This window comes from Equus przewalskii, chromosome 27 (assembly GCF_037783145.1).
Source record: "Equus przewalskii isolate Varuska chromosome 27, EquPr2, whole genome shotgun sequence".
In the NCBI taxonomy this organism is placed as follows: domain Eukaryota; kingdom Metazoa; phylum Chordata; class Mammalia; order Perissodactyla; family Equidae; genus Equus; species Equus przewalskii.
The window spans coordinates 9,211,173-9,235,324 of NC_091857.1; positions in this window are offsets into that span (position 1 = coordinate 9,211,173).

The following is a 24,152-nucleotide window of genomic DNA, read 5'->3' on the forward strand; positions in this document are numbered from 1 at the left end:
TGGAAATATAATCATTTTGTGAGTGGTATTAAAAGATAAACTGAGGCATATTAAAAATTTTAAAAGTTTATTTGAGCATAAATTGATTTAAATGGATTAGCGCCAAATCAGAAGTGGTTAAGAGTATTCTTGGACAGGAGCCAAGGGAAAGATACATAGAGAAGATGCAGAAGCAAAGAAATGAGGTTATTTGATTGGGTATAGCTTAAAGCCTAGTTGGCTGTTTGTGATTGGTTGTTCTTAGCATTTTGATTTCATAACCTTCAGGCATTTATAGGCTTAGATTTTGGTTTGCTCACTAGGCTGCCACTACATCAGAGCCACCTCAGTGTAACGGCCTTCTTGTTTAATTACTTTAACAGTGGAAATCCTCAATATTTTTTCAGTTTATCAGGAGTAACATAAAAATGTATTAGATGCTTGCAGCATTGATAAGCAGTTTCAGTTTCATGAAAATAGTAATTGTATAAATGCGAAAAATGTTAATAGATAGTAAGTTTATTCATTCACATTTATCATATGGAAATTTAAACCATCTACATGTTCAACAAATGCAAAACAAATTATTGTTACTAAACAAAGAGACTTACTTTGTAGTCCTGAATGCGTCTATTCTCTTCAGTGAAATAGTGCATTATTCCTTACTTCTTTGAAATGGGTAGGAGAATGCTGAAACATGAAAACAAAAATAGGTGAAGTGTCTAACTACTTCACTATAATATTAAAAAGAGCCTCAAATTTGAATCTCTTCATTATCTTTATAATTATAATGTCTTTAAAAGGTCACTCATCAGTTTCCCAGTTTTGGTAACGTACCATAGTCATGTAACATGTTACTATTAGGCGGAAAATGGGTGACAAGCACATAGTACTCCTTGTACGATTTTTGCATTTTTCTGTGAGTTTGTAGTTGTTTCAAAGTAAAAACTTATAAAAAGAGTCATTCATGGAACAATTGTATTATTGGCTACAATTTTTTTGTATCAGTTGGTTATTATGAAATGAGTTTCTACATGTGCAGCACATGCAAAAGCTCAGGATTTGGAGAGTGTTCAAAGATAAGGGAACAGATATTGTAGCAAAAGAGAGGGCAATGATCAGTTTATAGCTACTCTTTTCAGTTGATTTATTTCTCTCCATGGTCTCCTTCCTTTCCCAAAGCTGTATACGCTGACGTCATTTTTGACAGAGCTGCTGAGCTGTTGGAGATGCATGTCAGATTTGAAAACAGAAATGGGATTTTCCTTCACCCTATCTTTCCTACCCATGCTGCACGTACTTCACCTCCCTCATGTGAAGCAGTGGTTACACGCTGTGTAAGTGACAAGGGAAAATGACCCGTGGGGTGAATTACACCATATGTCCTCAGATGCCTCGGTACTCAGCCAGAAGAACACTCCTCCAGGTCAGAAGCAATGTATTTTCTATGTCACCTCAAATGTTACTAATGCTTCTTGACTTCACTTTTTGTGTTTGAGGAATAGACACACTAGATACAGAAATGCTGTAGGTGAGTATTAAGACACACACATTCACATTGGCAAACAAAATTGAATATAAAATTGGATTATAGAGTTAAAATACTGGGTTGATCTTGCAGCTTTGATCATATCTAGCTTTAATGGGCTTGCCAGCGATAGGCCTAACTTCTCACTGCCATTGCTTCTAATTGAGACTTAAGGACTCCAGTTATCACACTGTGAAGCATAAATTTTAAAATAAATTTTTTAAAAAAAGGAAAGTAAAGGAGCAGTAGAAATGAAAATTCAATTTTGATTGGTTAAGTCCCAATCTGGAAAAAAAATCATAGCTCATTTGTTTCATAGTAATTAATTCTATTTGGTTCCTGTTGCATAAGAAATATTAGTAGTTATGGGTCAGACACCACTAATTATAATCCCAAAATGAATATTCTATTTATCAGTTACCTTAATAATTTCACAAATATCTCATATTTGAAGTGGAGGCTATTTCCTAAAGTTATCAGGAGGACTAACTAATCTTTGCATTATTATGTTAATAAAAGATATTAGCTAAATGTTTAATATTGAGCCTTAACGCATTTACTCTGAGGCTACTCTTTACTACTCAGGGACTTCAATGAATGATAACTGACATCAATGAATGACAATTCATTGAAGTAAGCCGTCCAGAGTCCACAGTGACAGTGCTAATTTAGAGCAGGTATGTTATATGTGGGAATCTATCACTAAATGCAAGCGTAGCACTAACCCTGAAGAAAATCAGGGAGGAATAGGTGAGTTATTAAACTCTCCACACCTGAAACAATCTCTCTGTCTCCCTTTTTTGTTTCTTGTGTTTGTTATTTGTTTGCTTTTTAGCCATCAGGAATAACTGAATCTTATGCTTTAGCTGTAACAATATTAAAGCCTTTTTTTAATGTAACAAACTCACCTGCCTCAGGGAGTGTCCCCTCCAAAGACTGCATGCAAATCTTCTAGAAAGAGAGAGATCAAATTAAAGGAATTGATAGATTCTCTTTAAAGACTTTGGTTGTGAGTATTATTACTACTTGATGTACTTGGGAAACAGGAAGTTGTCAGTTCACCTTTTCTTGTCTGAGATGTTAATAAATATGGGCTGGCTGTCTTCATCACAAGTGTGTCTAACTCACTGTCTGCAGAAAATTCAACGTATGATCAATGCTGCGATCCTAGAATTTGTGGGCGTGTAAACTTCTACTCTACAAGCATCACTTTGGGGAAAATGTTTCTGATTGTTATTTATGAGCATTCACTCCATGTTTTTCTTTAATCCAGGTTCTAATAAAATATTGATAGGTTGTCTGCATAGTGATTATGTTTTAAAAGTTTAAAGTCTAATTAGCATAATGGAGTTACCCATGAAATAAATGCATACTTTCAATTGTTAATGTTCAGTTCAAATTAGAAAATGTACCTTCACCTAACAGTGAAAATTATTTAAGTAGAGTATGGTAGTGAATTATAATAAACGCTGCTTTTTAAATTTACTTTAGGTTTAGTCATAAGAGCTAATCCTTTAGTGTCTGTCGTTTCAGGTATTACCTCAGCATCTTGTGTGCATTAATTGCCACAATAACCTGATGAGGTTGGCACTATTATGCTTTTCTAGAGATGAAGGTCTGAGACTAAGTGACTTGCCCAAGGTTATTTAGCTACTAATAAGGGACGGAGTGGGGATTTCATCTAGACAGGTGGCTCCAGGATCTGTGTACTTAATCACAATAGCCTTCTACTGATAAACTTGATAATGACACTAATTGCCTTCATAGCAGATATTTACCGAGAAATTGCTATGAAGAAGGAGCATTGCTCAGAATTACATGCAGATTTTCTCACTTCCTCCTCACTACAAATTGATGAAGTAGATTCAGTTATTGTACTCATTTTACATTTGAGGAAATTGAAGATCATGGAGATTACGTAATTTGGGCAAGTTCTCACTGCCCTTAACCACTAACTTAGCTCTACTGTCATGATATTTATCTATGTTCAGACCACTAACTATGCTTTAATTCTTCCGTATAATCATAAATCAATTCATTAACTCAACAAGGCCATGGTATATGTAAGTGTTAAGCCATGAGAAATCAATAATGAATACAGGAGAATCTGTGAAACAGATGCATGTCATCTTCTCAGTCACTGCCTTTTTATAATTAGTGCTGTATAGAAATAGATGTGCTACAGAAGAACAGGGAAAGGAGTGATTCATTCTGTGAAAGGGATCAGCAAGTTCTCCTCTGAGAGACAAGAGCTGATCTGGATTTCATATGATGGATTTCATGCGTGAGAGGATGGGTTTGGTGATAACCGGCAGTCCAGGCAGTGAGAGGGGGTGAGCATGGACCAGAGACTGACAGTACGCAATGTGTTTGGATAATGAACAGCAGTTCCACGATGCTGCTGTATACACTGAGAAGGTGTGTGATCAGAATAAAGTTAAGAAGGGAAAGTGGAGCCAACATTTTTTATTTAGTTTCATTTTAGCAAACACATACATGGGGAATATCTAGTTGTCTCTTATTTATTATAAATTTTTAAAAACTAATGGAATTTCAGGCTTAAGCTAGAGTCTGATACAGAGAAAGTATTTTTATATAAAACCACGTTTTCATTTTGTAAAATACTGTGCATCATCTTAGAAATTTATATTAAGTATTGTCAACATCATCTTTTATTGAAGAGTGGTTAAATCCTTGTAATTATTCTAGCTAATATCATGATTTGTGTAATTCAAACACATCATTGTATAAGAATTGATTTTAGCAGTAAATTCTTTTCATTGAATATGTACGAGTCATCAATTTGTAAGAAACCTACTCAGTAAATGAGTCAGATGCGTTATGAACTCGACAGCCTCAGATGCTTCTTTCAGTGTAAATATATGTTCGTCCATCCATTAACCTATTCATTTTATGTTTATCTGTGAAAATAATTGGATACTTACTGCGTTCATAGAATTTAATTTCTTCCTTACAATAATTTACCAATTAGAGTAAGAGATACTAATAAAAATTAAAATCATAGTAAGGAGATAAATACTGATTTCACTGGAAGAGAAAGAAAGTTCTGATCAAATCTATGCAATTTGCCTTACTTGTAAATCTGTGTGCATGTTCTGTCAAGTTCAAATAATGTCTTTGTTAAATCCAGAGGTGAAAATAGGCAGATTTCAAATGAGTAGTAGGCTAAGAAAAAGTCCATTCTGTCCCGTGCTAAAATAGTGCTAAGCCACAATTTCCAATATGAAATATAATCAAACTTAGTTTCTTTATGGCATCATAACTTAGTTTATTTTTTACTCAAAGTAAATATTTTGTTTCTTACATATAATGTCATAGAAGTTGTGAACAAAGTGCAATAAAAATTGATTTATGCTCTTTCTATTTTCTTGCTTTAAAAGTATTTCTTCTATAAGGAAGCACTTCAAAAAGTAAAATCACAGCATTTGAAAAATTGAAAAGAACTTAAAAAAATGTTCAGATCACACTCTACATCTTTCATATAAGTACACTGAAGTCCAGAAAGTTTAATGAATTTTCCCAGGATTAGAGCTAGCACAAGGCAGAATCGGAGGTAGAACTCTTGGGATTAGAAGAATGTCTCCCCAAATGGCATGTGTGAATAAAGACAGCATATGTAAAATAGGTGAGAGAGGGGAGAGCAAGGAAGTTCTAATTGGAAGATGCCTTTTTGGTACCATCTCTTAACCAGTTCTCTTAATAACTTGTGTAGTTTTGAAATTGTTAAGCCGCAACACATGTGGCCATGAGGCCGTCTACTAGGGTGACATCAGGAGCAAATGTCGAGTGAATTATTTCTGGGTAGAACAGGTTTGTTTCAAGTAGCATTCAATCTAGACTTTTTTTCCACTAAAATCTTCCCCCACGAAGAGAAAAAACGTGCTAGTGTCCTGGTTATAAGCACTTTATACAAGTATGCATTAAAGACAAGAAAGGATCTCAATTTGGTAAGCCACTAATATGGATCAGCCAAACTGTTAAGCATTTTACATATTTTTTTTCACGAGAACATCTTTTACATGTTCAACATTTCTCTTCAACTTCACTTCTCTTCTTTGCTTTTCTCCATAGTCAGACATCATATGCAGTCTTCAATTTTTCACATCCAATTCACTTTCCAATTTTAATCTGCCTTCTGCTTGTATTTATTACATTGACATCAGCCTTCTACATCCACTCTGCTCTTGTCAGTGTTACTAATGGCATCCATATTTTTCGCAGTCTGTCCTCATGTTATGCAGCTTCTGGCTGCAGCAGCCACAGTTGGTTTTTTCCTTCCTTCACTAACCAGCATTATTCCTATTTCTTTGGTATATACTCTTAATCCATCTAGCATTGAGTATTAGGATGCTAGGCCCACTTCTTGACATAAAAATTTCCCTAAGAGATATTAGTTTTTCTTATGGCTTTAAATATTATATAGATAGCTCTTCTGAGGTCCAGACACGTGCATTCAATATTTTAATTTAGCAGCATTACAGTCTAAAATTGAGACCAAACTTGTATATTCTACCTTGAGAATATATTTTGACTCCATACACCTCACTTGTGTTCTCTGTCACCACTCTTGACAAAGCCTCAACAATCTTTTGCCTGAGATAATGCAATAACCTTCTAATTGGTCATCTCCCATCCATTCTTCCAACAGTTTCTTATTTAACAGAGTAAGATTATTCAATTGTAGATCAGCTCATGACACTTTTCCCCCACACTAACATCCATTGTTCTTATAAAATGTAAGCTCATTCCTTGACCTAAAGATCTATGAATGGTCTCTACATAGCTATCCCTTCTTTCATTATACTCACGTCAGACATGCCTTATTTCAGCTTCTCAAGCAAGTCACTTTTTTTTCCTTCTTCCAAGATCATATTATTTCTTCCGTCTGAACCTCTATGCCCCTCCTCCCTTCCTTGTTTTCCTCATGACTAGTTCTCATCCTTTAGGTTTTAGCCCTTAGAAGGGCATCTGGCCTCTAAAAGGCCATTTCACACTAGTCCATGTGAAATAAATTTTCCCTCCATCATTCTCTTTCTTAGAAGCTTGTTTATTTCTGCTTTGTGACAGCTTGATATTTTTAATTATTTTTAAGTTTAGTTTACTTTGATGTTATCTGCTACCACACTTGATAGGAAAACTTATAAGTAGGGGGAGTGTAGATTTCATATTTACCCTAATATCTGCAACTCATTCGTGTCGGAGACACGCTAAGGTGACCCCTCTGCCCCCAGTGAGTTACATTCTTGTATAATTCCTTTGCCTGAATGCCCTTGATTAGAAGCAAAGTATAAGACTTACCTCATCAACAGAATATGGCAAAGATGTGTATGTCAAGCACATGATTATGCTATGTTATAGACTGCTCTTTCATAGCAGCATGGAGGAAGAGACCCTCTTGCTGGTCTAGAAGAAGGAAACTACCAATGGAGAGGCCATGATGTAGGGCAGTGTGGGGTTACCTCTAGGATTTGAGAATGACCTCCGATTCAACAGCCATTAAAAAGTAGGGGCCCTTAATCATACAGCTACAAGGAGATACATTCAACCAACTCCGTATCTGAGCTTGGATGTGGATTCTTCCCTTAATGAGTCTCCAGATGAGAATGCATCCCAGGCGATACCTCTGTTGTAGCCTTTTGAGACCCTGAGAAGAGGACTTGCCTCACAGAAGTTGTAAGACAGTACACAGGTGTTCTTTTAAGCTGCTAAGTTTATAATAATTTACTACACAGTAACAGAAAACTAATGTCACCTAACACTGCACTTCATTAATAATTTACTAATATTTGTGGAATAAGGTAATTACAACACTAGGAAAAGAGATAGCTAGAATTATATCATGTATATGTAATCATCAATCAATTGTGACACTTGATGTCGCATATCAATTGACACGATGTCAAATGACAACTGAGGATTTTTTAAAGAAAATAACATTGCATGTAATAGAATAAAGCCCCTAGTATATGGTCTTAACCCTTCCAATGCAGTTTGGAAATGTCTGATTAATGATCCCATGCTGCAGGAGAAATAACACGCATACTGAATCAGGACATACTCCTGTACCTTAGCCATACTCGGTTTTGACTTTCACCAATTCCCTGGAGTGTAGAAACCAGTCAGTACCTAAACCACATAGCACCATCTGTTCTGGTTTAAATGATGTGCTTTGATGAAAATTAGTTCATTCTCACCTGGAAAACAGAGAAGTGATATTGAAGCCCTCTTGGTTAATAGACTATTTTTTTCACAATGAGTTTTTGTTTGAAGTAATCAAAGGCAGCCTTTCTCCCAATTAAAGAACATGCTTTCATGATATATGAGGATCTTCACGTAAAAAAGCTGAAAACCAGTAAGGAATAAAAAGGATCTGACCTAAGTAACTTCTAAAAATGGTATTTTGATGGGAAATTGTAAGGGTAAAGGCAAAAGAGACTCTATGTAACACTGTAGTCTGATAAATTTCTCACAGGATTTGCATTAGCAATTCTGAACCTGCTTTAGAGGTATACTGAGAATGAAATGTAACAAGTAAATGGACGCTGGTAGGTGAGAGCTAGATTTGTCTCTATCAGAGAGGGAAGGTATAGATAAGCAAGAAGGGGAAGCTAGAATGAAAGCTCTGGTATGAGATTAGAGTTGGAGACATCAGTATATACATACACACACACACGCATAGATGGATATATACAGAAATAATGAAGGAAACGTATATATACAAGAATAGTATATATAATGTATTTCCTAGATATGTTTTCCTAGTAGGCCTGGAATCAGTGACGGCCCAGTAGCAAAGAGCATACCTAGACCTCAGATATCTTCATTTCCAATACAATTCTCCTATGAAAAGAATTAGGAGTTCTTGGAGAAACGGGTAGGATAAGGGAAATACAATAAGAGTCTGGGTCATCTTCTAGTGCCACAAAGCAGAGTTCAAAAAACCAAAAGGGAGAGGGCATGTCAAAGGGAACCAGAGCCAACTGAAAGGGCTCCCAATGACCTCAACTGGAACAATTCGAGTAAGAAAATAAACAAAGTAGTATTGGACCATAACCAAAAGTATAAAATAAATATCCGTACGTCCATCCTGATAGAAATGAATGATTGAATAAGTAAATAAAGAAGTAAATGGAGGAGAATGGACAAGTCCCCTATGCAGAACATTTCCAAATGTTGTGTTTATATACTACCCTCGAGAAAGTGGACCATAACTCCCCATCACTTAGGTATGGGCTACTGACTTCCGTCCTAAGAGTACAATATGGACATGGGGAAAGAAACAGTAACTTTATAATGGAGAAACTTCACAAACTCTACTTCAGCCAAGTGATCAAGGATAAGTCATGTTGATAGCATGTATCCTTAAAATTACATGATGAAAATGGAAATTCACCTCTGTGGTCTTTCTGCCGAAAAAAAAAAAACACCCTAACCCTGGTCTAGTTACAAGGGAAACATCAGGCAAACTCAAATTGAAGACATCACAAAACTATCTGCCTATTCTTCCTAAAGGGTGTCAAGGTTATTAGAAACAATGAAATACTGAGGCCAGAGCAGTAGCATAGAGGGTAAGTTTGCACGCTCTGCTTCAGCAGCACTGGGGTTCACCAATCCGGTTGTGGACCTACGCACCACTTATCAAGCCATGCTGTGGCAGGCATCCCACTTATAAAACAGAGGAGGATGGGCTCAGACATTAGCTCAAAGCCAATCTTCCTCAGCAAAAAGAGGATTGGTGGCAGGTGTTAGCTCAGGCCTAATCTTCCTCAAAAAAAAAAAAAAGTGGAAATATTGAGAAACTATCACAGACCAGAGGAGACTAATAAACATGATAACTAACTGCAATGCGGTGCCCTGAATTGGATCCTGGAACATAAAAAAGAAGATCAGTGGACGAACTGGTAAAATCAGAGGAAAGACTATAGTTTTGTTGATAGTACCATACCAATGTTGGTTTCTTAATTTGAAAAATGTACTGCTGTGAAATAAGATCTTAACACTGTGGAAAACTGAGTGAGGGGTATACAGGAACTCCCTGTGAAGTCTCTGTAAATTTTGTAATTTTAAGTTATTCCCAAATCAACACTATTTTAAAATACTGAGAAGTATTGTCCTTTATTGAAACTTGTTACTTTTAGAGCATCTTCAGGAAGCACAGTGATTCCATTATATTAAGCTGTTTCTTGAAGCGATGATTGCAGGTGATAAAGTTGCCAATACCCCTCCTAGTAAATCCCCCTTCTGAAAATGTCTTTATTAGAAGTGACCGCTTCCAGGATCAACTCAAATAAAAAAGCACAGCCCAAGGCTTAAGGCTGTAAAAAAATGAGAACTTGAATGCTAGGTACACAGGCTGTGGAGATTAAATGGTATAATATTTTTATTATGATTGTTTATGTTTTTTTGTAGTCCTCTGGTTACAAAGTTACGTATCTTTTGAGTGGGGAACCAAAATCTATTTTTTTCTCACAAATCCTATTGTTTTTAATGTGCAAAGTGTACAATTTTGTAGAATGTAAAGTTTATTAGTACTATATATATGAAAATGAACGGAAACACCTGTATGTTTCTTTTAGAGTGTGTCTCTATACATATCTAGGAGAAAGCCTAGATGACCTTGGGTGTAGCGAAGACTTTTGAGATACAACACCAAAGGCGCAATCCTTGAAAGAGATAATTGACAAGCTAAACTTCATTAAAAGTAAAAACATACACTCTGCAAAAGACAATGTCAAGATAATGAGAAAACATGCCACAGACTGGGAGAAAATATTTGTAAAAGACATATCTGATGAGAGATCCTTATCCAAACTATACAAAGATCTCTTAAAAGTCAACAATAAGAAAATAAACAACTTGAATTAAAAAAGAGCCAAATATCTTAACAGACACTTCAGAAAAGAAGATACACAGATGGCAAATAAGCATAGGAAAAGATGTTCCACTTCAAGTCATCAGGGAAATGCAATTAAAAACAACAATGAGACACGACTACACACCTATTAGAATGGCCCAAATCTGGAACACTGACAGCACCAAATGCTTGCAAGGTAGTGGAACAAGAGGAAATCTCAGGCATTGCTGTAGGAATGCAAAATGTACAACCACTTTGGAAGACAGTTTAGCAGTTTCCTACAAAACTAAGCATATTCTCACCATGTAGCTCAAGCAATGGCTCTCCTTGGTAGTTATCCAATGGAGTTGAAAATTATGTCTACACAAAAATATGCACATGGATGTTTATATTAACTTTGGTCATAATTGCCAAAATTTGGAAGCAGCCAAGATGTCCTTCAGTAGGTGAATAGGTATATAAACCGTGGTACATCTAGACAATGGATACTATTCAGCGCTAAGAAGAAATGAAATATCAGGCCATGAATAGGCATGGAGGAACCTGGAATGCACAAAGTGAAAAAAGCCAATCTGAAAAGGCTACAATACTGTGTGATTCCAACTATATGACATTCCCGAGAAGGCCAAACTATACAGATAGTAAAAACACTAGTGGCTGCCAGGGTTTGGAGGAAGGGGATGCGAACGAATAAGAGGAACACAGAGGGTTTTAGGGCAGTGAAAATTTTCTGTATTATACTATAATAATGGATACATGTCAGTATACCTTTGTCCAAATGCATAAAATGTACAACACCAAGAGGAAACCCTAATATAAACTATGAACTGTGGGTGATAATGGTATGTCAGTGTAGGTTTATGAATTGTAGCAAATGTACCACTCTGGTGGGGTGTGCTGATAATGGGAGAGGCTATGCGTGTGTGGAGCAGGGAATGTATGAAAAATCTCTGTACCTTCCCCTCAATTTTGCTGTGAACCTGAAAATGCTCTAAAAATATGATCTTAATTTTTCAAAAAAAATCAGTTAAATAAAAGTCTATTTTAAAACAATATTTCAGAAAAACTGTTCCCACTGTTAAGAGCAGTGAACTGACCATCTGCATTCAGTGGAGTAAGCATTTCTTTCTCCAAAGTTAGCTGCTCTTATATCAGAATGCTCAAGATGAAAAGCAGATTTCCAAATTGACACTTAGGATTCTGCTCAGCAACAACCAAGAGGTATAAAGTAAAATAGAAAATGAGAACGAATGAAGGATAGCTTCTATTGATCTCAGAGAGCATATTATATTGGCTGCTTTAGCTTTGAAATTCCTCTCAAAATTGATTTCATTACTCTCCTTGTGGTCAAATAGAGAAGATGGCTAAAAAATAAAAAATCTTGACTTAAGATTTATTTTCTCTTATGTGTATATAGAGGATTCAACTGGTATAAAAGAGAAATGACAAAAGAGAATTTTAAATATAAAAAAAGAGAGAGAAGCTGCATATGTGTAACTCAATTTCCAAAAACCCAAAGAACATAACATCAAAGATATTTGCTATAATGATGAAGGTATTGTTGTCATTAATATGAAAGCAAAGATGTTTGTTTTCATTTTTGATGTTCATATCAAAAGAGACATACATTTTTTGGTGTATTGTCTATATAAATACAATCTTATATTGTCTTAGTCTCATGAGGCAAGAGATAGAAAAATAAAATATCACATTTATATCAGCAAAGTTTCTAGATCTTGCTTCAAATACCACTTCATCCATGACTTTCTAATTCTTTGTTTGCAAAATGTTTGTGACTTTCTCTTCTTTTTCAAACACAATCTTGGGGGAAATTTAATGCGTAAAATAGTGAAAAAATAATACTGCTTTGGTTGAAACATTTGTGCCCGAATGAAGTGACTGGCAGTAGGCTTCATCTCCAGTGACCTTTGAGATTTTAAAAGTCTGTGGTGCAGTACATTTTGAATACAATTATTCTGTAGCACTTTATGCTTAACATTTACCAATAAATTTTATCATCTTTGGATTAATTCTGTCTCCCCAATTTTCTTGTAAATTTCCTACAAACAGGAACCAGTCTTCAGGTGCAGTCCCCGTAGAATCTGAATTCTGAATGAAACATCCCTCCAGGGACCTGAGAGCGTTTCCACGGGAATTTGACATCTCACACACCTAGAAGTGAACTCACATAGAGAATAAAACAACATTGTACCAAGTGCAAATTGGAATCATCAAGGTGATTAAATATATCTGTTGCCTTCTTCAACTCCCTACCTCCCTCAACCCCGTGACACACAGTCACCAACCGTGTTACAGCACTTTGGAAGACAAATCTTTCAATGCACAGTTCACCTTTTCCATTCCTTGAACTAATCTTTGGCTGATCCCCTTTCATACTTTTTGTCTACATATACAATAATTTATCGGCCAGAGAGTCATTAATTTAATTAAGTAAAAATTGGGGGGAAACTGTTTCAAATCTTTAAATGGGAGTGCTATATTGAAGGATTCCACAGATGCATCTCTATCAAAGATCCTCATTTTATCTTAAGTTCTAAGTTATGCCTTTAAATACAAGTATTTCTAAATGATATCATGTTTTCCAGAAATGTGATATTGTTGTGGGAAGATGAGATGACCGCAGCTATTGCAACAGTGATGGAACGATGCATGAATAGAGTTGGCATGTTGAAGATGGAGAGCATAGAAACAGAGATGTGGATTCTTATTCTTAATGATGTTATTGACCTGCTAAATTATCTATCGTACTATCTCAGACTTTCTAGTAACATGACAATTTTTTTCCTGAGTTTTCAAATTTGGTGAAGTAGGATTTTCTGTTTTACATAGGTGGAATTATCCAAACAGATATTAAAAACTAACAGGTATATGTTAAAAAAGTTGGCTGGACACAAACATGAATATTTCTTCTCAGATAAAGAGATGCCAATGCACTAGATATTTTAATACTAGCAGACTTTAAATTCTTTAGTTTGTCAAATAATCACCTTGATAATATAGAAGTTATATAATCTTATTTCTAACAATCATAAAACAAATCAAAATAGCTCAAGGTAAATGTATTTATTTTAAGGATACTTGGTATCATATCAAGTCTAAGGAAGGACTGACAAATCAGTCCCAAGAAGATAGTAATCATATACTTCTCCAAGAACTTTAATCTAAGACCTTCGAGAACATTCATTCCCTCCACCATTTATATGACTCAGCTATCCACCACAGTCGTCAGGATTAGGAGTTAAATGCCATGTGAGAGAGAGCCCAATTCACCCACGCTGAGTAAGCTTTCCTTCCCTGCTCTAATTATTGTGGCCAAGGATTCACGGTCATCAGCCCGACTTGAATTTTGCAATGATCTACGAGGGCAATGATTTAACCCCGTCATAAGAAAACTAAGACCTCCAAGGTTAAATGATTAAAGCTTTCCTCATCAGACTTTCTCAGCCCAACAAATACACTATAAAACACAATGAAGATAATTGCTTTTATGAAAGGAATGGGAAAACAGAGATAGAAAAGCCTCTTAGGGAAACATCACATTTAAAACACTCTATTGTATACAATTTTATGATTTTAATAGTATATAACATTATTAGATTAAATACAGCTATGAGGTTGTAACAGTATAATAATCTAATGAGGCAAGAAAAATGTAGTGGATTTTTCTTCTTATACTCTGTTTTCTACACTATAACCAGAGTGGTCTTTCGGAAGTCTTAGAAATCTAAATCTAAAGGGTCGTCTCCCTTCTCTAATTAAAGTCCTTCAAAGACTTCCTACTTTTCTCAAAGTGTGAAGGCAGAACTTCTCTCTGGAGACTGAGGGACACTTCGTGTGTGGGAATTTACTATCTCTCTAGCCTGGTCTTCCACCGCCTTGCCACTTGCCTTTCACACTATGGTGCTTGTAGCCACAGGAAACTGCTTCCAATCTCTTTTATGTTCCTTCTGTATGTTTTTTTTTACTTTCTTTTGTGTTTGTGCTCTCCTCCTGTATGATCCCATAGCACCCTGAAAACCTGACAACACAGTGATGTTCACATGTTTTAACTGTATGTTTGTCTGTCTCCATTACTGGACTGTAGGCTTAGTAAGGGGCACATCATGTACGTGGTCCTGATGTATGCTTAGTAAGGGTCATATACCATTTGAACCCAGATAAAAGCTCTAGTAGACATTCAGAGGATCCTCATTGCTAGCCTCACCAGTATTATCATGAGCATAGCTATAAAAGATTCCACATGATAAACAAGAGTTCAGAAAGTAGATACTATTATAATACTGTATATATACATACATACATAGCTCCTGATATATCACTACAATGTAGCATTTTCTTAAGAGAAAAAATACAAAATTATTAAGGATTTGTGCTTAAAATAAAGTAGGCAGCTCACGACTGGATGTCTAATTTAGAGAGTTAATATGAGTGATTACTAATAGAGATAAGGCAATTACATTACACTTATTATGATAATATAATTTGCTCTTTGGTGGTTTATTAAGTGCAAATTTGTACGAATTAACCTTAGTAACCTCATTCTTTCCCACTACTTTATTTGGAATATCAGTTATCACTAATCTACATTGTAACATCTTTCTTCCAAATAGCCTACATGGTTAGAAGTGGACTAACCCATGGTAGTCAGACAGAAATACAGCTACTGAGTAATCCAAATAGCTCATTTTTCAGACAAAACAGGCTCTGAGTGACATAAGTAACAACATTTTCATAAACATAAAAATGAGAAATATAATTGAGTGTCAATCTTTCAGATAATTAGAGTGTCAACCAGAAAACTTATTTGTGATGAAATTACAGGGGTTTGATTTTGTTCAGAGTACAAAAATTACTTGATTATAATCTCTTAATTTTAGAACTGGTTAGAACACTCAGATTACCTATTAGTGTTTCTCAACCCAAAGAGAGTTTCCTCCCAAGGAGTATTAAAAAAAAAAGAGGGGGCAATTTTTGTTGTCATAATAACATGTGGGTCTGGTTGGAGCTGCGTGTCCAGCTGGCCGTGTTGGCTAACTGTCTGCAATGTGCTGGAAAGCCCCTCGCAACTAAAAGTCACCCTGTCTCAGATGCCACTGAAGAACCGTAAGTTTAGAGAGCAGGAAATGGGTAATATAAACAAATTAGTGGCTGAATAGGGTTGAAATCATCTTCAGATTGTAGCTCTGAATGTAATAAGAACTACATAAGGATATCCTTACTTGTGAGGATTTTTTTTTATTTCTATTCCACTCATCAGACACATGAAAAACTTACTAGGTAGCTATAGGCACCAGAACTTCCAAATTCCTCAAGTCTCCTTGTATTTCTCCCCTCCGACTGAAGTCTTCTCCTGTTTTCTTTCTTCTGGAGAGTCTTTGTTATGCAGCTCCTGCAGCTTTAACTCCTGTGACCCTTCTACTAGAGCCCCCTGGTGAGCTGGTGAGGTGTGGGGCTGTGTCTAGTGTCCCTGACATTCATAGATGTTTCCCCACTGTTACAGTTTTGTTCCCCCAATTCCCATGCCTGGATGCAGGGCCTCCAATCTATTTGCTTGAGGCCCTGATCCCTACTGAGAGTGTATTTTTCTTGTGTTGGGTAGGACAGGAAGGCTGGAAGGAGCTGGACACAGATGAATTTCCTTCCCCACAAGAGATAAGCTCTGGCAGTGACTTTGACCCTAGAAAATAAGACTTTTTCCTATAGGAGGCTCCGAGTGTATTTCACAAAGATTACTCTTTCCCTTCTGTTGAGAGAACAGGAAGGGCTGTGTCTCAGATTCTTCCCACAGGAACCTGGAGGAACTCCTGGAGATGTTCTGAGGTTATTCCACATTCAACATTTCATCAAAATTACCATCTCTATGTTCCCACAGTTTATGGCTCCAGTGATTCTGCTTTGGGTAAAGAAATCTTGCTTCCTGTATCTCTCTTGACATCCCTGTCTCTCCAGAGTGTAGAATAGCTATTTGCCCCTGATATCAGTTTCTTGAAGTGTCTAAGAAAAGTCATTTCTTTTCAGTTTTTTTCTTGTAAGGCTGAGATGGGTGACTTCTAAGCTATTTACTTGTTGGACTTCACTAGTCATAGCTGCGAGCAGAAAGCTAGAGATTTTGCATCTGATTTTTCTAAATTTCTATCCCCTGTCTAGGTAGAACTGATAATTACAATCCTGGCATACCTCAGTTATTTATGAAAACTTTTGTGATTTTTAAAAAGGAATGCCATGGGGAGCATATGAAAAAATATTAGTCCAATGCTGTGGGAAAATCATTACAAAATAACTGCCAAGAAAGTAATTGCTAAAAATGCTAAATGTGAAGAGACTAAGAAAAAAACTCCACAAAATGTCAATATTAATTACTCTTAAGAATGGTGTGTGTGTGTGTGTGTGTGTATACATTTATATAACATAAAACATACATGAAGATCTATATACAGAGATATATAGATATAGATCTCTATATATGTTTTATATGTGGACTATGCACTAAATTATGCCTCCCCAAAATTTGTATGTTGAAGCCCTAACCCCCAGTGTGACAGTATATGGAGATAGTAATTAAGATTACACAAAATCATAAGGATAGGGCCCTAATTCAATGAGACTGTGGATTTGTTAGAAGAGGAGGAGATCTCTCTCTCTGTCTCTGTCTGACTCTCCAGCACGTAAGGATACAGCAAGAAGGCAGTCATCTGTAAGCTAGGAAGAGAGATCTCACCAGAAAGAGAAACCTGCCAGAACCTTGACCTGGGACTTCCTAGCCTCCAAACTTGAGAAGATAAATTCCTCTCATTTAAGCCATCTAGTCCATGGTATTTTGTTACGGCAGCTCAAGCTGACTAAGACAGATTAAATATATACATATATACATATCCTGTATATATATATTTATTTGAACATAGCTTTTTTATTTTTCTTAGGTGAATTCTGGGTAAGATGGAGTAGGTAGAGTCTGCCCTTTTCCCTTACCACTGAATGCAGGGAAAAACCTGGGCAGGACACGAGGGGCAACATTTCATCTTAAAAAGTAAATAGGAGCAGGCCAATTGAGAAAGAACAGAATTCAAAGCATCACTGAGTAAGAATTGAGTTAACAAGTTTTTTTCTTCCAGCAGCAGCCATCATCAGAGGTAGAGAGAACTCCAGGGTAATTATTTTAATTCTGTTTCCAGGAGCAGGAAAGGGATTTCTTGGTAGTGATCAGCAGCTGTAGAGGTCATGCTGGTTACTTCGACTCTGTGGGAGGGACATTTTCCTGTCTGATTGAACAAGTTATGGTCCTTAAATTGTGGGGCCAATCCCGGTTGTTTTCTTTCCTCCCTTTCTAACTTCTTGAATCTTAGCCCTGAATGCAGGTATGTGGAATAGAAGGGTGAATAATGTTCCTTACTTCTTTCTGGAGGAACAAAAATAAGAACCCCAGGGAACTAGAAAATACTGGAGATAGTGGAGAGGGAGAACCTCCTGATGGTAATGCTTGAAAGTTTTATATAATACACCTCTGCGCTCAGCCCTGAGGAGTGCATGAATGGGTCTGATATTACACGGCATACAGGACACTGTGAAAACTGAACTGGTAATAGACCATTACCTTGATTACAAACTGGCCACTGTACAGGCAAATGCAGGACAGATCAGATAAGGACTGCAAAGATTTTAAAATGGGATGAATATTGAAATGACAACCCTTGAAGTCTGATAGAAAATTGAAGCCAAAATGTAACCAGGTCAGTTGTCTGCTAAACCGAAAAGACCATTGTCTTCCACAGGATTTAAACAAAACCAGAATCTCATAACCTATTTTTAAAACAATGCAAAATACAATATTAAAAACACAATACAAAACAATAAGAAAGTGCACTTTTTAAAACTGCATATGGAATATTCACTAAGATAGACCATGTTCTGAATCATGATCCAAACTTATAAATTTTGAAAAATTGAAATTATACAAAAATATTCTCTGACCATAATGGAATTAACACAAAGATTACAGGAAAATACCCAAGCATTTTGAAGTAAAGCGACATACTTCTAAATAATTCTTAGGTCACTGTGCATAATTTGAAAATATTTTGAACTGAACAAAAAATAGGATTTTAACATAACAAGATTTATGGGATGCAGCTAAAATGATACTTAAAGGAAAATTTGTATCATTAAATGCTTATATTAGAAAAGAAGAAAGGTCTCACTCAATAATCTAATGTGCCCCTATACAAAACTAGTAAAGAAGAACAAAGCAAATCCAATTATCTAGAATGAAGGAAATAATGATGATAGGAGCACAAATAAAAGAAATTGAAAACAGGAAAACACTAGAGAAAATCAAGGGCACTTAAAGTTTTACTTTGAAAAAAATCAATAAAATGGATGTGTTACCAAACCAGGTTCATTTTTGCCCACTGCCCAGAAAGCCAAACACTGAGCTGACAAGATTGCGGCAGAGAGAGGGTTTTAATCACATCGCAGCCAAGTGAGGAAGTGGGAGGATGAGTCTCAAATCCCCCTCCCTGAAAAGAAGAACTCAGGGATATTTATGTGATAGGGGGACAGGTGGTCTGAAGTGTGGAGATAGACGACTAGATGTGAGGAGAGGTGAGGGAATTGACGATCTGCACAAGCGTAGTCAGACTTCATGCCTCTTTCATAGGATGCATGTTCACAAAAGTGGTGTTAGCATGATCTGAGGGTAGTGTTTTTAGCCTCTTGATGTCACAAAGGTCACTTATCAGGCATCTGCACAGACCCAGTTTTTGTCTTGGTAGTCTCAATTGGCCTCAACCAGACAAGGGGGTCCTAATTCCTGAATAACAGCTCAAACATCCATTACTATGGTCACCCTGGCTCCAGGGAGATGTTATCTATAGGAGCCTAGTGGGAGTCAGGGAGCATATTGCCTAAGCAACACAGTTAACAATGGGCTGGGGAATAACCGCAAGCTGTAATCAGTAATTGCAAAAACAAAACAAAAAAATACTTTAGTTACTAACTACCTAACCATAAATGGCTACTGTTTACTGGTTTCAGATGAACCTCCAGCAACTGCAAAAATAAAAGGGGAAATACAAATTAACAATATGAGGAATGAAATATAAGATATTGCTACAGACTCTGCAGACATTAAACATCTACTAAGATAAATCAACTAATTCTTAAAAAACACAAAAAAACCATAATGCACTCAAGATGAAATGGATAACCAGAATAGCCATAGATGTAGTAATGAAGTTGAATTTGTCATTTAAAATCTTCCCAAAAAACCCTGCTGAACTATTTTCCAGAATGGTTCTATCACTTAGTCTCACTGGTTGTGGGCTCAGTATATAATCATGCTACTCACCCTGAAGTAAGTTGCTTTTTTACTGTGTATGTTTGATTTTCTTTTTTGTTTTCCCTGTTCCCTTCACCTATCTGCAATGAGTTTTCACCAGTGCCCTAAAGTCAATAGCACTGGTTACCCTCTCCTCACACAACATGGCTTCTGTTCTGTAACGAAGACAGAAGAGAAACTTCCAAGTACAGTTTCTTGTCCGTCGCCAATGGCTACTGCTCTTCTCCCCAAGCCTGCACCATAGTGAGCAATTTTGGGCTCTTTCCAAGCTGTTCTGTGTCTCTAGAGGGATCATGGAAGAAGAGGCTTCAATAGGATATGGGTTCCTCCAATTTCTGCAATACCCAGGGTTTTACATTACTCTGCCAGCCCACATTCAGTCTTCACCAGTGCACCCGATTTTCTAGATCAACTCTTAGATGTGTTCTCACTCTCTGAAAGCATCATGTCTCTTGAGATGCCACTTTGTTATTCTGTAAACTCAGGTCTCCAAAAAGTTGGGAAAAAGTTGTGAGTTTGAAGTTATCCCAACACTTTCTTGTCAATGTGGGAAAGACCCTGTTTCCAGGAATCTATATCCTGGGGTAAAACCCTGAGACTGCACCTTTTTCTTTTATTGGTATATTTTGTAGATATTTTTCTACCTGAAAACATAAAACTACTTCATTTTTGCAGTGCTGTAGAGTATTTCTTAATATTGATTTATAGTATACTATATAACCCATCACTAATTGAGGGTTACAAATTACTTGTTTTTCAATCAAGCATTGCTTCTATAGATGGCTTTGGAAACATACCTGTATGGTTATTTCAATAGGATAAATATAAAAAACTTGAGGTGGTGGTAGAAACAATCTGAATTGTAATTCTAAAATACAAGTCTAATCATGTGCCTCCCACATTATAATCCTAAAATGTTTTTCCCCATAGTTACATCAAAATACCTTTACTTCTTCATCATCTACCTCCAACCTGTCTTTCTAGCATTTCCATCTTGTCCGTCTACAGTTTTACCCTTTTGGAAATAGGAAAATATTCAATGGTTCTTTCTCAGAAGAACTCTTCAAACCTATGCTGTAATATAATTTTAATTCCACTGAGATTCTCTCATAAAAATTTGATTTTGCATTATGCTTATTGTTTTTCTTGTGGATAGACATAAGAAACAACTAGATGAAAAATCAGTCTAATACATTATGACACTACTATTAAAGGCATGCCCATTAGGTTCCTCAAAAAACATTTATGCAATGAATTTCTCTTTACATTTAGAGCCAGAAAAAGTTTTTTACCCTCTCCCTATGAATTTATTTACTTCCTTTTATTAGATAATGAAAGCATTATAATGGACTCTTCTCCATTTCTGTTTGATTTACAGGAAGACTTAGTCAAATTTTGTGGTCTAAGTTACCATGCCAGCCTAGGTTTTGTTGGTACATATTTCTATAAGATTATTGACCAATTACAATATTCAAGGCATTGTGCCAATTATACAAGAGAAAAATCTTTTGTTCTTGTGCTGCTTACTTATAGAAAGCTCGGGGGGTTGGGAGGAATGGCTAAAAATTCCAGGGAATGGAATATAACATAATCCCTAAATCCGGAAAACAGATAACTATGACCTGGATGGGTTTTTAAAAATGTTAGAATTTTCCAGGTTTCATATGTATGAAGTAAATAGAGGTTAGGGTTAGGAACAAGAAGCATGAGAATATGAGCACCTGTAAGCCTTATTTGAAGGATGATGAGAAGACTTTTCATTCTTATAAATAGAAAAATTAAGAATAAAATATGATTTGACTTTTGTAAAATTAATAGAAATTATTGGTCATGCTAAGACTTCAAGACCAGGATCTTACAAAGTCAAGTGGGTAGCTGTGAATTATCAAAGCACTGGGAGTTATCATTAAGATCATGTAGAGGGAGTTATAGAACCTTTATATTCCAAAGATTATGAGAACAAAGGAAAAAGGACTAAATATGGATAAAACATCTCATTTTGAATGCATGAGATTCTGGTTCTTATTATCTTCAATAAAGAAAAGGAAGAGGCTCTCTACTAAGGTCCTTCCTAAATTATTCACTGAAAATTATTACTTGGAATGATTTTTAAATTACTAAACAAAAATATCCATGTAATCTAAGCCAATATAAAAACATGAAAAACATGTTTGCTCTTTTAATCTGTAGAATTAATGTGATTGATACAGCTAAGGTAATTTGTGAATCAAACAGTGAATGTGTTAAACCAGACTCTTGCATAATCCAGTATGTAGGCTTTTAGGTTAATTAAGAAACTCAGGTTCTTTAAGTCCCCTGGAAGACTGCATTTAAGAGTGCTTAAACGAGCTGGATGAAAAACTAGAGGAAATCACCCAAGCTGAACAGATAGAAGAAAAAGTAATCGAGAAGAGTCTAAGGAAACTCTGGAACAATATCAATTGTACTAATATTCATATTCTAGGTGTCCCAGAAGGAGAAGAGAGAGACAAAGGGGCAGAGGATCAATTTGAAGAAATAATAGCTGAAAGCTTCCCTAACCTAAGGAAAGAATCAAACATCCTAGTACAGGAAGCACAGATGGCACCAAACAAGATAAACCCAAAGAGGCCCACACCAAGACACATTATAATTAAAATGTTCAAAATTAAAGATAAAGAGAGAATCCTAAAAGCAGCAAGAGAAAGGCAACAAGTGATATACAAAGGAAACCAGTAAGGCTATCAGCTGACTTGTCAGCTGAAACCCTACAGCATAGAAGAGAGTGGCATGATAAATTTACAGTTCTGAAAGGAAAAAACCTACAGCCAGGAACACTCTACTGGCAAGGTTATCATTCAGAATGGAAGGAGAAAAAGAGTTTCCAAGACAAGCAAAAATTAAAAGAGTTTATCACCAAGAAACTTGTACAAGAAATGCTAAAGGGACTTATTTAACTGGGAAGGAGAAGAACCACAAATAGGAACAAGAAAATTATTTAAAAAACTTTTAAAAACAGGCAATAAAATCACTGGTAAAGGCAAAAATACAGTAAAGGTAGCAGATCAACCACCAATGAAGATAATATTAAGGTCAAAAGACAAAGCTACTAAAATTAAGTATTTCAATGATAAGAGGGTAATGGATATATCTACACAAAATAAGAGATTAGATAAGATTTGAAAAAACTTAAAATGTGGGAGGAGGGGAGTAAAAGAGTAGAGCTTTCTGAAAGAAGTCAAACTAAAGAGACTATGAACTCAATATAGATTGCTATATATGTAGAATATTATATTTGAACTTCATGGTAATAACAAACCAGAAACCTATAGTAAACACACAAATAAGTAAAAGAAAGGAAGTTAAACACATTACTAGAGAGTCATCAAATTACAAGGGAAGAGAGCAAGAGAAGAAGAAAGCAACAGAGAACTACTAAAACGTCCAGAAAAAAAGTAACAAAATGTCAATAAATACATATTTATCAATAGCTACTTTAAATGTCAATGAACTGAATGATCCAATCAAAAAGCATAGGGTGGCAAATTGGATCAAAAAATAAGACCCCTATGTGTCACATACAAGTGACACATTTCAAACCTAAAGCCACTCACAAACTGAAAGTGAAGGGATGGAAAATGATACTCCATGCAAATGGCAAAGAAAAGAATGCGGGGGTAGCAATACTTATATCAGACAAAATGGACTTTAAAACAAAAACTGTAACAAGCGACAAAGAAGGCCACTACATAATGATAAAGGGAAGAATCCAACAAGAGGATATAATACTTGTAAATATCTATGCACCCAACATAGGAGCACCTAAATATATTAAGAATTATTAACAGACATAAAAGGAGAAACAGACAGTAACACAATAATAGTAGGGGACTTTAACACTCCACTTAGACCAATGGATAGGTCATCCAAACAGAAGAACAATAAGGAAACACTGCCCTTTAATGACACACTCGACCAGATGGACTTAGTAGATATATACAGAACATTCCATCCAAAAACTGCAGAATAGACATTCTTTTCAAATGCTCATGGAAGCTTCTGCAGGATTGATTACATATTAGGCCACAAAACAAGTCTCAACAAATTTAAGATGATCAAATTAATACCAATCATCTTTTCTGACCACAAAGGTATGAAACAAGAAATCAACTATAGGAAGAAAATCAAAAAAGCCACAAATATGTGGAGATTAAACAAAATGTTATTGAACAACAATTGAGTCAATGAAAAAATTAAAGGAGAAATCAAAAAATACCTGGAGACAAATAAAAATGAAAATATGACATGCCAAAATCTATGGGATACAGCAAAAGTAGTTCTAAGAGGGAAGTTTATAGCAATTCAGGCCTACCTCAACAAACAAGAAAAATCCCAAATAAAGGCTCTAACAGTGCACCTAAAGGAACTGGAAAAAG